The sequence below is a fragment of the Tamandua tetradactyla genome, chromosome 12 (assembly GCF_023851605.1).
Source record: "Tamandua tetradactyla isolate mTamTet1 chromosome 12, mTamTet1.pri, whole genome shotgun sequence".
NCBI lineage: Eukaryota > Metazoa > Chordata > Mammalia > Pilosa > Myrmecophagidae > Tamandua > Tamandua tetradactyla.
In genome coordinates this window covers 6901498-6909212 of record NC_135338.1, presented here as the reverse complement: position 1 = coordinate 6909212, position 7715 = coordinate 6901498, and the positions used below count along the sequence as shown (strand labels likewise).

Below are 7715 nucleotides of genomic sequence, written 5' to 3'. Positions count from 1 at the left end.
TACCATTTATATTTTAAATGAAAGGCAACCCTTTTCTTGAAGGAGTGACTCCAACTTTCTTTGGGGATTATCTAAACAATGTCACGTGTCCCCTTTTCTCTGTTCCATCTTCACATAAGAAAGCATAAATCATGTAGTCCAACAAATAAACACAATTGACATGTTATTTCTCTTCCTATAGAGACATGAGCTCTTTAATCTCCTATTTCTTATAAATTGGCCTACTTTAGAAGACTGAAATCCTAATGTATACACAGTGGTATTCTGCAAGTAAGAAAGAAAACTCTACTAGAACTGTGTGTTAGAAAAATTTAAGGTAACATGACTACATCAATACTTCTTGCTGTTTTGCATCTCTCGTCCAGTTTGGGCTATAAAAACCTGAAAGCATTCCTGTTGAAAGGAAAAGAACAGCTAGCTAAGAGGAAAACTCTAACTGTGAGGTGCTGGCAATGCTTGGTGCCAAGAACCTGAGACTTTCAAGCATGATGTTTTATTGTTAAGCTTTTATAAGAACTTAGCCTTAAAATATTAAGAAATGGGCGATTTAGAAATAGGGGTAAAGGAGCAATTTTGCCACATTCATTTTCTAGTATAAACAAGGTATGCAGCTGATGCTTTCCTGGTAAAACATGAAGTTCTAAACTGTCAAAAGAGGGGCAATTAAAGCTCACCTGGCCTCAGAGGCCTTCTCCCACAAAAGCTAAACCATAATGGCTGGCACTGAGTGACCAAGACTGGCCCAGGATATTGGCCTGGACTTCAATTGTGAAATATCTGTTTTACCAAAATAAAAGTAATTAAATTGACCAGAGGAAGCCTAAGAGGCATATTGCAGGGGCCTCTTGATGCATCTGTTTTGGCATGGGCCCTAGGGATGGGGTCTACTTTTGTGAATATTTGATTTGTGAATCTCTAAGGTCAATCCAGAGGTACCTTTGGGGTCTGTTTGCAAAAGGCTAAAGAAGTGAATCTTGTTCCCAGAGGAAATGGGTTTTGCTGTAATTTTATCTTGTTTCCTTTGGTCCAGATGAATTCCAGCATTGAGCATGTCGAGTTCAGACAGTATAGCAAGGCATCCTGGGACTCAGGTTTTGTATGGCAGCTATGCTGATGACATCTCCCAGTGCCGATGTTCTTACTATGGAATAAAGGAATCCCTCTGTAACAGGTGGGTGAAATAAACTCCCTCCCAATCCAAGACCCGTTCAATAGATGTTAAGTGTACTTCCGTTCCAGAGTGAGATGCTAGAGGAACTGCAGCCCAACATCCCCTCAAAGATATAGAAAGCAGATGCTGAATATTGGAGAGAATTTATTGGGAGAGAGTTGTTTTGGGTGGGCCATGCATTTGACAGGGCCAGTGAGAGGAGCCCAAAAAGACTACTTGGAGAGCTTGTTGTGTCCCAGGAGTTTGGGAGCCCATTAGACTGATACTGGTCCTGGTCTCAGAATCTAAAGATGCGAAGCCGTGGCTATGATCTTGAGGCAGGTGAGGAGAGAGAGAGAACAATTGTTCTGCATTGGGATCTAGCTACACAACCCACCAAGGAAGGAGAGGGGATTCAAGGATATGTGAGTGTTTTTCTTGACCAGATGTGGACAGTGTGAGAGACAAACCTGCCTGGAAACATTTTAAATCTGCCCAAGCAGACTGCCTAGAGGGGAGATGTGACCCCAATCAGGGGTTGGACCACTAAATCCCTTGGAAGTCAGAAAATGCATTGCCATAGTAGGAGAACCATAGTCTAACGTTACCGCTATAATCTCTGAAGAACTCAAGAAATGCAACCCAAGGAGAGGTTCAGCTTTAACTATTCATCCAACCTAGCGAGCATCAACTTAAAACACCTCCCTAGCCAGAGGAATCATCCTCGGGTGATATTAGTGTCAGTCAAACCAGACTTTTCATGTCCCTTTCCCCTGCCCCTCACCCAGTTTGCCAATCTACCAGGAGCCAGAAGGCAACCTAGGGAGTTGGGGGAGGAGAAGTAGGAGAAGCAGAGAGGGAAGCAGAGACGACTCACTGCCTCTGGAAGGCTTTTCTGTTTACAGAGCTTGAGCTGTGGAATGGGAGAAGAGTCAACTCGAATGCAGTTCAGAGTTCGCTCTTTTGCATAGGACTGGGCGTTTCGATTACTGCATGAAACTCTTTATGGCTGTAACTGATCACAGGACTTTTTGTGAACTAGGGTTAAGCTGTGGGACGTGCCTATATTATTATGAATTTACTCATCTAAGAATTAAGAATATAATCAGTAATAATGTGATTATGGTATTACTTATCATCTAAGAGTGAGCAGATAAGCCATGGGCCACCTGAGACATCATGTGGGATCGAGGAACAATTCTTCTTAGACAGTGGGCTTGAATGGGAGGCAAGAGAGAGGAAGAAAGTTCTTTTCTCACTGAAACACCCCTGACTTCTCTCAGTCGATGTATCAGGGAAATTACTTTGTGAAAGATGTTTAACATAGTCCCCACCTGACACAGATATTTTCTGCTCCTGAAGTCTATTCAGATAAATAAACCCTCAAATAAATGATTTCTGGAGCAGTTGAAAATGTAATTAGAGAATATAGCAAGCATGAAAATGAAGGGAAAATATGCATGTTTTAATTAATTAAATTTAATTTTTTTTGCATGGGCAGGCACTGGGAATTGAACCCGGGTCTCCGGCATCCTTTTAAATTAATTTTATGTATTTGTTTTACATGTTGCTTTGTCCAGGATGGAGGTGTGTTCCTTAGCAACCATCCTGTCAGCAGACAGGAATATACAAGTAAACATTAATACGATTATTTGTATGCAGTAGGCGAGACGTCATGTGTAGAACTATTGGTTGCAGACACACTGCCACTTTGATAAAGTCTCATTCAAACATTTACCAAACACTTTATGAGGTCACTTTAGCTTTTTTTTAAGATGTGTTAGGTTCTAAAATAGAATTAGTAACCTGTTTCTGAAGTAGGTCTCTTAGAGCGTGACAGGGTAATCAGTTCAGAATAGAGACCCTGCTGGTGACGGAGCTATCTGAGGTCAGGTAGAACATCTGGTCTGGAAGAATGCACACCGGTAAAATGAATTTTAGATAGAGATTACGATATTCATGCAGGAGGAGAGTGGGGGCTAACAGAGCCCTGGAAACCCCTTGAAGAGTGTCATTTCCAAGTCCAATCTAAGGCATCCCTTTAAGGAAATGGTGATTAGAACAAAAGCTGCAGGGTGTCTGATAACCATTGTAGTTGTGTTTTTATTAGATTAATGTCTGTTTCTTCACTGAGCTTCATGAAAGCAGGGACGCCTTGTCTATTAGATTTTAAATGTTGCCTAGTACAGTCATTTGATCTTTTTTCTTTTTCCTTCATTATCCAAGTATTTCCCTGAAAAGAATATTGTCTACTGTATCTCTCTCTCATCAACTACTGCCACTTGGCCGCCCACACTCTATCTCACCAACTTCTCTTTTTTTATTATTTATTGTTATTATTTTCTTGGCATGGGTGGGCTCTGGGAATCAAACCCGGGTCTCCAGCATGGTAGGTGAGAATTCTGCCACTGCGCCACCGTGGCACCGCCCACCAGCACAGGGAATGACGGCTTGCTCAGGCCCACGTGGACATGCCACAGGATGAATGAGACCAGAAAATGCTGGCCCTTTGGAGCTTCGGAGGCCCTATGTCTCATCTCTTTAAGAACAGAGAGATGACTCAGAACTGGTACCTGAGCTCTAATGAGTATCTCTATTATTTTTGTTGATAAATTTTTAGGGTAAGAGTAGACTTCAAATCACAAAGAAATGTAAGCATTCTTACATTGTACCAGGGCTATTTGGTATATCTGAGAAAATAAAATACAGAAATGAGTGCCAACATTTAGTCTTTACCCTGGAACCCCTCCTCGTTTGTCAGCACTGACAGCTCTGCCAGGTGATCCTCCGTATCAAAAAGATTACATGGCTGGTTTTTAGCAGGGAAGAGTTAATAAGGAAACAATATTCACAGAGAGGGAATATAGTATATACCCCTAGTTCTGTTTTTTAATCTGGTGTCCATTCCCCCCCATTGCACAACTGCCTTCATCAGAGTTTGCATTTTAGCATCTTTGTATTCATAAACTTTCCCTCCAACAAATGGTACCAAACTATTTTTTTAAAGTTAATAACCTCTGGTTTTATATTTTATTTCTTATAGTTGGCAACCTGACTGGAAACGGAGTAGGCCTCTCTCAGGATTTTTAGCTAAGGGATTGCCCTTTCTTCTTTCAGAGAGAATCTGGAGAGGAGCACTTTGAACAATTTATTCACCCTAAAATGAGCTTTAAAAATTTTAAGTATAATACACTTAAACCAAACAAGTTGGTTTTACTAATGGGAAGACAGCTTTAAAGCGATGTGAGTGAGATCATTACATCCCCTCCAGACTGTGATCCAAGGTGAGCCCAATAAATGTAGAGTTTGGGATTTACTTAAAGGTTTTTAAAAGCCAGCCCCATAGTTTTTATTAATGCTGCCTTATAGCACCAATGATGTATACCCCAGTAAATCACTGGAATCCTTTCCCTTTGGCAATATATTAAATCTATACATTACAGGCTACAGTGGCTCAGGTGATGTATTGCTTGGGAGACAAAACACCCAGCTGCCTAAAGACCTTGTTGTGAACAGTTGTGTAGACTTAAACCTGACTACTTTTTCCATGAAATCTGTTTGCAGCTTTGAGAGTATTCAGAGAACTTTCCTTTTCCCTCCAACGTCAACACGGTGCTCCTCAAATTTGCATGATTTCTTCATTCCAAAGAGCCAAAGCTCTGTTCAAAAGTGATGTATGCAAAAAGCGTAGAGTACAATAAGAGTATGGATGTGGAGTCACACCTGGGTTTGAATTCCACCTGTCCCACTTCAGCCTTTCTGTAAAATAGGGAATATGTGTGTGATGGGTGAGCAAATCTACCTCGCAGGGCCACAGAGAAGATGAGCTGAGATCACACATGTAAAATGGACAGGTAGTGCTTAGAAGCTAGCAAATTCAGTAAGTGGCAGCTAGTTATGAATGTTCTATCAGGCACCTCCTGGTCAGCGTATCTGTGTCCAGCTTGTGAATCTTTCCATAACAATTACTTTATTGTGCGCTCCTTTGAGTCACCAGGTTTATATAAGTGTAGAGTTAATGATCCCTATAATCTTCTCCCCTTTGGATATCATGGGCAGCTCCTAGCTGCAGAGTAGTGCTAAATGCTGGGCCTGACAGGCTCTGCCCCACCGTAAACCAGCCTCCTTCATCAGCCACGACCTGCTGCGCTGTGTGATTCCAGCACGGAACTCCCTGTGCTGCAGAGCGGGCAGGATCTCAGAGACAGAAGAAGATAGCACCATCTTAGTTCCTGTCCTCTTGATGTTAGCTCTTCCTGCTGGAGGTGAAGGAAAAAAACTCAGACTTGAGGTATTGCCTTTTTCACCAAGTTCAGCTAAAATGACTTGGTCTCAAGCATCCCCAATAATCTATGACAAATTTGGTCCTTGACCCAAACTGGTCTGATCTCAATTAGTACTCATGGTTGCCTTTTTAAAAATACCTCATTTAAGCTGTTTTTGAAATCCAGTTGTGCCTCATGTGAACAGCTTTTGGGAGGAAATTATATTTTTTGCACTTATATGATAACCATGGTAACACAATAAGAAAATTTGCCTAAATTCCACCAGCTTGACACAAACATGTTTCTTTTTTTAGAATCCTTTCCAAACTTTATTCTTGAAGACACAATTTCATAAAATTGCATTATAGTATAGCTATAATCATTAATTTAAATTTTGTTAGATAAGTAATATATGAATGCGTGCATGATGTAAAAATTCAAAACAATATATAGAGCTAAAAGTGAGTCTCCATTACCTCATCCCACCCAGTTTTTGTTTAGATAATATTGTTTTTTTCAAAAATGAAATCGTCTGCAAGTATTTTCTGTGACTTGCTTTTATTCACGTACCAAAATATCTTAGAGAGAACTTTCCATGCCAATACCCAGACCAACTGTTACAACCTGCCTTTTTTAGTTTGACTTTTTAATAAACATTTTTCATGTTGCCAAATATCTTCAAATGATCATTTTGAACAATGGGTTTGAGTAGGGCTGGGACCTAGATGGCTTATTTATGAGACAGGAACAATCGATCAACGAAAGGCATTATCCTAAATGAGCAGCACATATGTGACACTGAAGTGGTTGGAGAGTTACAGAATTTTCAGTGGAAAGAGAATCTGTTCTCCTGTTACAGATGGGGCACCTGAAGCCCTTCCCACTTTCTCCCGAATGGAGCACAGACAGGATGTCTGGAAGCAGAGCATCTTCCAAGGCTGAGGATGAGAACTACATACTAAGAAAGAGCCTGCATCTTCTCCCTTGATCAGTTGTACCTGCTTTGGGGGTTGCCTCCATCCAGACTTATTACAGAAGACAAAGAACATCCGTTTGGTTTAATCACTTTAGCAGGGTTTCTGTCAAATGCAGCCAAACAATCTTGATACAGCTATGTTCCCTCATTCATTTGTTCAGTCACTAAACATGTATTGAGCTCTACTCGTGTGCCTGCAATGTGTAGACGACCCACATAATAACAGTTAGCACTGATGGAACAATTAATACAAACAATGCATTGTGCCATCAGCTTTACATGTGTCTCACTTGGTATTCACAGCAACCCTGTAATGTTAGATATTCCCCTAATTTCATAAAAGAAGAAACTGAAATAGCCAATGACATAACCCACTCAACAGTACCCACCTAGTGAGCTCGGAAGCTGAATTAATGTCAAGAAACTGCACCCCCTTCATCCTTTAGGCAATAGGAACCTAAGGGATTTTTTTTTATAACCAAACAATATAATCAAATTAACAATCTTTGCAACTATACTGTGAACACTGTAAAAGATGATTCACATTTTCAAATGAGATTCAGTGAGATTAAGTGACTTCAATACAATTAATTCAATTTGAGAAACACTTATTGGGCCTCATATTCCGGATAATCGCTAGGCGCTGAGTCTGCAGAGCTGAATGAGGCAAGTCCTGCTTGGAGAAAGCACAGCAAGGAAGGAAAGACTCTTCTGGAATTAAAGCAATTGCAGGACTTGTGCTCTCTCCGGCTGGCGTCAATTACTGACTTTCTGTCAGCAGAATATTCCAGATGGGCTGGTTTCTGTAAAATCCCGAGGGGGAATCCCGGGGTTTAGATTCTGGGGGAAGGGAAGGGAGAAAGTTGGCAAAAGAGAAGTTTGAAAGGGCCGTTTTTCAGTCTCCCCAAATGACAAAATAAAGAGCTGTCACAGAACACTTTCTATTTGTTAATTGTTCAACTTTCCACAGCACAGGGAGGCGTGTAAGAGAACGGCAACCTTTGCCACATTATTGGAGGCAGATTAGTTTACGAGATCAAAGCCGGTGGGTAATGGAAACTTGGGAGGTGGAGAGGTGGCACAGACCTGCCAGCGCCCGGTCAGCTGAATGCATCATTTTGTGTATTCTGGAGCTTGAACTGCACCACTTGAGAATGCCAACTCCTTTCAGGACGTAGTCACAGAAGGGCACTGGGGCTGCTGGAACTGCTCAGCGATTCTAACTCTGTTTATAGAGTAAAGCTACTGGAATGCATTCCTCTCATATCCTGCGGACATCTGCTTCCTAAGAGAAAAGAAACAAGTTCATGGTTCCCCTAATATG

General features: G+C 41.2%; 1 long non-coding RNA gene across 1 annotated transcript; it reads left to right on the top strand.

Moving 5' to 3' along the window:
- Positions 1-2984: 2984 nt before the first annotated feature.
- On the top strand, positions 2985-7694 carry LOC143651198 (uncharacterized). The gene is made up of 3 exons (XR_013159905.1): positions 2985-3075; positions 4268-4434; positions 7362-7694. It is a non-coding gene; the product is annotated as an uncharacterized LOC143651198 (long non-coding RNA).
- The last annotated feature ends 21 nt before the right edge of the window (positions 7695-7715 follow it).